Source organism: Vulpes lagopus, chromosome 16 (genome assembly GCF_018345385.1).
Source record: "Vulpes lagopus strain Blue_001 chromosome 16, ASM1834538v1, whole genome shotgun sequence".
Taxonomy (NCBI): Eukaryota; Metazoa; Chordata; class Mammalia; order Carnivora; family Canidae; genus Vulpes; species Vulpes lagopus.
Genome location: NC_054839.1, coordinates 32,607,874 through 32,617,030, shown reverse-complemented (window position 1 = coordinate 32,617,030; position 9,157 = coordinate 32,607,874).

The window sequence follows — 9,157 nt, the reverse complement described above, 5'->3', positions numbered from 1 at the left end:
TTTGATGACTCACCCAAGGTTACAGCAGTTAGTAAATGACAGATCAATCTAAACCCAGGGCTTCTACCTCCAGAGCTCCTCCCCCCTAAAGCCTGCTTTAGTGTTTTCTTGCTTTAACATCTCTTTGCATAATGAATTCATTTTCAAGTGTCTCTAAAACATGAACAGTTAAGTTCAAGAGGCAGAATCTTAGTGCAGTGGTTCTCACACTTCTCAAACTGCAGGTTAGAATCACAGGGATCTTTAAAAAATTCTGATTCCTAAATTAAACCCCAGCACAAATAGATCAGAATATCTGGGGTTGGGATCAGATGTCAGTTTTGAGTTTTTTTTTTTAATGTTCAAGAGATTAGAATGTGCAGCCAAATGTACTGTTTCCAGAAACCTCTGGACTTTATAATCTCTTGAGAAGTTTGTCAAATAACAGGAAGCCCATCCTATGATGGAAAATGTGATTCATTATTAAACAAAGGGAGCACTCAAGTGTCCATAGTCCCTGACTTAAGATGGTTCAACTTATGAGTTTTCCACTTTACAATGGTGTAAAAGCAATACACATTCACTAGAAACCACACTTCCAATTTTGAATTTAGATCTTTTCCTGGGTTAGTAATAGGTGATGTGATCCTCTTTTGAGATGCTTGGCAGGGCCAGCAGCCCCTGCTCCCAGTCAGCCACATGATCACGAGGGCCAACAACCAATATGATTACAACCATTCTGTCCCCATATAGCCATTCTGTTTTTCAATTTCAGTACAGTATTCAATACATTACATGAGATATTCCACACTTACTTAAAAATAGACTTTGTGTTAGATGAAGTTGCCCAACTGTAGGTTAAAGTAAGTGATCTGAATATGTTTAAGGTAGGCTAAAGTATCAGGTAAGTAATGAGATTTGGTAGGTTAAGTGTATTAAATACATTTTTGACTCAGTATTTTCCACTTATGATGGATTTATCAGGATATAACCCCATCATGAGTCAAGGAAAATCTGTACCTGATGTTTTTTCAAAACTTCTCCAGTGATTCTGATGCATGCAAAGTTTGAGAACCATCATTTTTTAAAAAAGATTTTTATATATTTATTCATGAGAGACACAAAGAGAGAAACACAGGCAGAGGGAGAAGCAGGCTCCATGCAGGGAGCCTGATGTGGGACTGGATACCGGGTCTCCAGGATCACACCCTGGGCTGAAGGCTGCGCTAAACTGCTAAGCCACCCGGGCTGCCCTGAGAACGATCATTATAAGAGTTAGGGAGAGCAACTTTTGAATTAGAAGGACCCAGGTTACAATTGCACCCAAAAGCATAAGATACCTAGGAATAAACCTAACCAAAGAGGTAAAAAGATCTATACCCTAAAAACTATAGAACACTTCTGAAAGAAATTGAGGAAGACACAAAGAGATGGAAAAATATTCCATGCTCATGCATTGGCAGAATTAATATTGTAAAAATGTCAATGTTACCCAGGGCAATTTACACGTTTAATGCAATCCCTATCAAAATACCATGGACTTTCTTCAGAGAGTTAGAACAAATTATTTTAAGATTTGTGTGGAATCAGAAAAGACCCCGAATAGCCAGGGGAATTTTCAAAAAGAAAACCATTGCTGGGGGCATCACAATGCCAGATTTCAGGTTGTACTACAAAGCTGTGGTCATCCAGACAGTGTGGTGCTGGCACAAAAACAGACACATAGATCAATGGAACAGAATAGAGAACCCAGAAGTGGACCCTGAAATGTATGGTCATCTAATATTTGATAAAGGAGGAAAGACTATCCATTGGAAGAAAGACAGTCTCTTCAATAAATGGTGTTGGGAAAATTGGACATCCACATGCAGAAGAATGAAACTGGACCACTCTCTTTCACCATACACAAAATAAACTCAAAATGGATGAGAGATCTAAATGTGAGACAAGAGCCCATCAAAATCATAGAAGAGAACACAGGCAACACCCTTTTTGAACTTGGCCACAGTAACTTCTTGCAAGATACATCCACAAAGGCAAAAGAAACAAAAGCAAAAATGAACTATTGGGACTTCATCAAGATAAGAAGCTTTTGCACAGCAAAGGATACAGTCAACAAAACTAAAAGACAACCTACAGAATGGGAGAAGATATTTGCAAATGACATATCAGATAAAGGGCTAGTTTCCAAAATCTATAAAGAACTTATTAAACTCAACACCAAAGAAACAATCCAATCATGAAATGGGCAAAAGACATGAAGAGAAATCTCACAGAGGAAGACATGGACATGGCCAACATGCACATGAGAAAATGCTCCGCATCACTTGCCATCAGGGAAATACAAATCAAAACCACAATGAGATACCACCTCACACCAGTGAGAATGGGGAAAATTAACAAGGCAGGAAACAACAAATGTTGGAGAGAAAGGGTAACCCTCTTACACTGTTGGTGGGAATGTGAACTGGTGCAGCCACTCTGGAAAACTGTGTGGAGGTTCCTCAAAGAGTTAAAAATAGACCTGCCCTACGACCCAGCAATTGCACTGGTGGGGATTTACCCCAAAGATTCAGATGCAATGAAACGTCGGGACACCTGCACCCCGATGTTTCTAGCAGCAATGGCCACAATAGCCAAACTGTGGAAGGAGCCTCAGTGTCCATCGAAAGATGAATGGATAAAGAAGCTGTGGTTTATGTATACAATGGAATATTACTCAGCAATTAGAAACGACAAATACCCACCATTTGCTTCAACGTGGATGGAACTGGAGGGTATTATGCTGAGTGAAATAAGTCAATCGGAGAAGGACAAACAGTGTATGTTCTCATTCATTTGGGGAATATAAATAATAGTGAAAGGGAATATAAAGAAAGGGAAAAGAAATGTTGGGAAATATCAGGAAGGTAGACAGAACATAAAGACTCCTAACTCTGGGAAACGAACTAGGGGTGGTGGAAGGGGAGGAGGGCGGGTATTGGAGGGGAATGGGTGATGGGCACTGAGGGGGACACTTGACGGGATGAGCACTGGGTGTTTTTCTGTATGTTGGTAAATTGAACACCAATAAAAATTAATTTAAAAAAAAAAAAAAAAGAAGGACCCGTGTTTGACAGCTGTGCCATTTACTGGGTATATGCCTCTAGACAAGTTAGTGAACTTCTCAAAGCTTAGTGTCCTCATATATAAGAGGAGATGATAGTAGTATTTATCTTTTACTATTGTCTTGATGATTAAATGATATAATGCAGAGGCTGTCAAAGTGTAGTCCCTGGACCAGCAGCATCACCCAGGATATTGTCAGAAAACACAAAAATTATCAGCCCCACCCATGCCTATTAAATCAGAGGTCTGAGAGCAGGGGCCTAGAAGTCTATAACAAAAAGCCCCCAGGTGATTGTTATGCAAGCTAAAGTTTTATCCTGATATAATGCTTATAAAGGGGCTAACCCAGTGCCTAATGCATAGGAAGTGCTCAACAGGCATTAGGTATTATGTTATTATTATTGACATCATTATTGTTATCCACATTTGTGCCAAAGACTTCAAAAGCATGGTAAAGTCGCCTCCAAAAGAACAGCTATAAATGAAGTCACAACTGGCCAGGAAGAACAGCTCCATGTCAAGGTTACTACTGAAATGGTCAGAACACATGGTCTTTGTCCTTGTGAACTGTTCACTATTCCTGTTGAATTGTCACCATCTGACCATATCATTTCCCTCTTTAAAAACCTATCAGTAGTTTTAATTGCCTATAGTGCACAGTCTAAAATCTGGCTTTTCCTTCCTCACTAAACTGGTGTGAGTAACTCACTCACTCCCCATCTAGGTCCCTGATTTTTTTCAGATTTTTGAATAAGCTGTGCTCTTATCTACCTCCTGATTCCTGATAATTGCCCTACCAAGAATCATCATATCTCTGGGAAAGAAAAAGATACAAATTAGTTGGAAACTAGTCCTTTAGTCAAAATAGGCCTACTAAGTTCCTACCACGTGCCCACTGGATCTTCAGTACTGTGCTGGACCCGTGTGAGTCAAAAAACAACCAAACAAACAAACCTTACCCCCTAACTTAATAGCATCTAATGGGGGGAAAGAACAGACATTAAACAGATGTTTACAAATAATTAAAGGACTATATGTGTGCAAATTTTACAAAAGAGAAGTGCAAGATGTTAAGGGAAAACATGCTGGGATATATGGCAAGGTCTTCGGGGGCAAAAGATACTGCTGGGTTCAGAGAATGATTCCTGAAGAAATGATGTTTAATCTGAGATGGAAGGTGTATATAAACCAGGCAAAAGAAAGGAGCATAGGGTAGGATGTTGCAATCATCCCAGGTACCCGGAATACTAAAGTCTGAAAGTGAACAAGAAGATGGCATATTCAAAATTGTTTTGGCTAGGACAAGGTAGAGTTGATGAACACCTGTCTACCCTAGTATCTATTATCAACATTGGAATGAAGTATGGTGATTTAAACCAATATCAGCTTTATTCTGTGTTTATCTGAGAACCCAAGAAATAATTGTTAGGTCATATTGCTGAAACTTTGGGACAGTAACAAATGAATCAACCATGAATGGAAACCCAAACTCCTTGGAGTATTTTGAATTCAATTTGGATTCTAGATCTCATCAAAAATTAGGTAGAGTGGTAAAAAAAAAAAATGTGATGAAAACTTAAAAGAAATTATATTATTTTTGCCTTAAGGAAAAAAGATGAAAAGCAATTTTATATCAGTCTTCTGTATTTGAAAGACTTTTATATATGAGAAGATGATCTGTTTTTCCTCATCTCCATTGAGAACAGAGAAAGGAAATGTGTTTAAACAGCAGTATTAAAAATATAGGTTTGATATAAAACAATTTCTTGACAATAAAAAGAATTAAGTTTTAGGATCTTACAAGGGAGACTTAAGTAGTTACCCTGAAGGCATTTCTAAATAAGCTAGATTCTCCTATATTGGGGATATTTTACCTGGAAGCAGAATGGTGAACTATGTAATTTCTTCAAGTAGCTTGCTGTCCTAGGAAGTCCCTTCCAGAGAAAGCAAAGGAATGCAAACAAATTGAAACAACAGTGGCATCTAGTGGAAGGTTCTGTAATAACACTCAATATACCAATCTATGATTGAATAAATCCCTATATACTTTTAAGTATTGAAACTAATTAATTTTTTTAAACCTAGATGCAAACCTGTTTCAAGATTATATTTTTCCATTCATGCCTCAGACACATACACTTAAGGGAAAAACAAACCCAAAACCATCAGGCCAACTGATGACTAAGCCCTCCAGAGAATTGGCAGATTATAAGTACTTCGATAGTCACAGTTTAAAAACTAAACCCAACAGAATTGGAACGTTTTAATTAAATTCTTAACAGCCACACTCCCAATGCATGTCTTGGATTTCCCAGATTTGAAGTACAAGTTTCTGTTTCTGGGATAAAGGGTATTGCGGATGCATAATCAGCAGAAAGCCAAAATGACTGACAGGCCCTATGGCTATCCTACTAGTCCCTTCCAGATGATCTCTCTCAGACCAGGTCTTTTGGGAAACATTCCACTGTTTTAGGTGATCTTCATCTTAGATCTAAAACCCTTGCTTTGTTGTTAGAAAAACTTAGGTTCTCAAGGTTGGGTTACATCCCCTCATTTGCTTCAAAACTGTCTTATTACATCTAGCATCATATGTATCCCACTATATTATATTGTTTCTTCTTGTCTGTATTCTCCATCAGGCTGTGTTGTCAGCACTTAGCACACTGGCTGAGATACAGTGTTTTTTAATGAACATCTTTTGAGTGAATAAAAGAAGTATCTTGCAATCACACCTCAACTGGATATGTATGCTGTTTATACAAATAAAAACATGCTTCTTCCCACTGACATGAAGAGAACAGATACAGCTAACACCCATAATGAAGAGAGGGGAAATGATTTATTCATCTCTTTGAAAAAAACAAAACAAAACAAGGCTAACCACACAGTTTCAACATGACTTGTACTATGTAGCAAAAGGAAAAACAAAAGAAAGAAAATGGCTGGTAAAAAAATATTTACTTGGCTCATTAGTTGTATGATTTAAAAAAAAAGCCAACTATGAGATGAAGAGGGATTATGGCAGTTAAAATGAAAGGCAAAACTAGAATTCTCTTTCTGTGTGCCTTACTTAATTTATCTGGAGCTTTGGAAAATCAATTACCCCAGAAATCATATAGCTAAATGGAGCCTCAGAGGTCTAGCTTAAACCCATCATTTGAAAGATAAAAAAATTCAGCTTTAATGAGTTTGGTCACTGGCCTCAGGTCAACAAACAATAAGTAGAGGAGTCAGAACTCAGTCAAGCTGGCCCACATGTTGACAAACCTGTGCTCCTAACCCTGGGGAGTATGGTCTCCTTGTCCACTCAGGGTTCCCATGAGGAACCATGGCAGGTTAAATGTTGTGTGTAATGTTACTTAATTTATTGTCTTTCAAACTCATTTGCCCATAGAATCTGTTTACCTTTTGGAAGCTTTAACATTCTCTAGGAATAAATTTTAGGGATTTCTGAGGTAGTCCAAGTATCCTGCTACAGGGCCATAACAACTGGATATCACAGATGCTACCAACAATTCATGTGGTTATCAATTAAAAGATGCAATAGATGAAGCCAGTTCTTCCATGTAACTTGCCATGGACACAGATAAGCTTGAGTTGGTGACAACCCAGCTCAATAAAATGCCTACAAAAAGCATGAGACTTTGCTCATGCTGTCTGAGTGTGCCTGTCACAGGAAAAGTTAACCTGCACAGTGAAAAAGTGCACAGCTGTCATCCCTTCAAACAGTCCTTCAAACAGAAGATTGGTACAGTCTCTCAGGAAGCAGTGTTTTGTTTGCGACAGGGAGTCTATCTTGAAAGCAAGGGATTGTGCTCTTAATAACCCTTTTGCCTACTTCCTCCAGGCTCAGGAAGAGCAGAGGAATAGAAAGATACAATTGCAAGCAAGTATGTTTTCCAAATTTGCACTAGTATTACATCTTGCAGTCCTTTCTTAGCAGTGTGTAAAATGCATTCTTTTGATATGTTGAATATGCGACAATTTATCCAAGGGCATACATGGTTGATAATAAGCTTACCTTCGGAGAAAAGGGAAGAAAATTAAGCATATTAACTCACTTAGGTCATTGATACATCCTTTCTTGACTTACTCTGTGACTTTAAATATAAGTACTATTAAATTGCCAATGAATGACCTCATTACATAAGCTTTAATGGATTTATTAAACAGTAAATGGTGATCTATCACTATAAGTACCAAATTTACCACAGAATTGCTAAATTAGAGAGGACTCAGAGTAATGTTGACTAGACAAAATAGAACATAAATATATCAGGAAAATTGAATATGCCCAAGGTAATAAAGGTCAACAAAGAATGCCCTCATTTATTTTATAAAGCCCTGTGGGACACGTCCCCTGATACTTTGGCTGTATGTTTAATATGATTCTTTCTGAACAATATTATGTTCTATTAAAAATAGCATTTGTGAATTTGGAAATTAATTCAATTTGAGAAAGGAAACAATTATCAGACCACATAAACTTACTTCACAAAAGAAGACTTGGGTCACCTGGGTGGCTCAAGTGGTTGAGCATCTGCCTTTGGCTCAGGTCATGATCCTGGAATCCTGGGATTGAGTCCTGCATTAGGCTCCCTGCAAGAAGCCTGCTTCTCCCTCTGCCTCTCTCTGTGTCTCTCATGAATAAATAAATAAATAAAAATCTAAAAAAAAAAAAAAAGAAGAAGAAGAAGATGACTTGAATATGAGCAACATTTTAGTATCTCTTAGAAAAAAATATTCTTCTCCTATGTTTGCAGAGGCAGCATTAAGAAAACCAATTCACCCAACAGGACATCTGTACATTCTAGGTGTATTCCTTTTTTTTTTTTTTAGATTTTATTTATTAACGAGAAACAGAGAGAGAGTCAGAGACATAGGCAGAGGGAGAAGCAGGCTCCATGCAGGGAGCCTGATGTGGTACTCGATCCCAGAACTCTGGGATCACGCTCTGAGCCAAAGGCAACACTCAACTGCTGAGCCACTCAGTCATCCCTCTAGGTGTATTTCCATATAATCCAAAAAAATCACCCAAAACATATCGTTTACTCTGCTAAGTTTGCTCTAGCTCAGGCCTTGAAAGCAACAATTTGATTTCTTCAGTAAATGAACCACAGATTCATTTCTCATGAGTGGGCTCACAAAAACCAAGCTCCATGGGAAGCCTGGGTGGCTCAGCAGTTGAGTGCCTGCCTCCGGCTCGGGTCATGATCCCGGAGTCCCGGGATCAAGTCCCACGTTGGGGTTCCCTGCATGGAGCCTGCTTCTCCCTCTGCCTATGTGTCTGCCTCTCTATCGGTGTCTCTGATGAATAAATAAAATATAAAAAGAAAAAAACACCAAGCTCCTGTGACTGATGTTTAAAATCAGGATCCCAAAGAGATATTTGTACACATATTACATTATTTGTCTAAACCAAAAGGTAGAAGCAAACCAAGTGTCTACTGATGGATGGATAAACAAAATCTGGTATATACATACAATACAATATAATTAAGCTTTAATTTAAAAAGGAAGGAAATTCTGACATGTACTACACCATGGATGATCCTTGATGACATTATGCTAAGCAAAATAAGCCAGTCACAAAAAGACATGTACAATGTGATTCCACACAGGTGAGGTAAAATTCATTCAGACCAAGAACAGAATGGTAGTTATCAGTGGTTGGGAGAAGGGAGGATTTAGGAGTTATTAATAGGCATGCATTGGGGTGTGGGGAGGACTCCTGGGTGGCTCAGTGTTTGAGCCTCTGCCTTTGGTTCAGGGCGTGATCCCAAGTCCCGGAATCGAGTCGCAGGATCGAGTCCCACATTGGGCTCCCTGAAGGGAGCCTGTTTCTCCCTCTGCCTATGTCTCTGTGTCTTTCATGAATAAATAAATAAAATCTTTAAAAAAACAATATGCACAGAGGTTCAGGTTTGAAAAATGAAGAGTTCATGGATGGATGTTTGTGATGACAGTTACACAAGGTGAATATACTTAGTGCCACTGAACTTACACTTAAAATGATTAAGATGGTAAATTTTATGTGTATTTTACCACAATTTTTAAAATTCAGAATTCC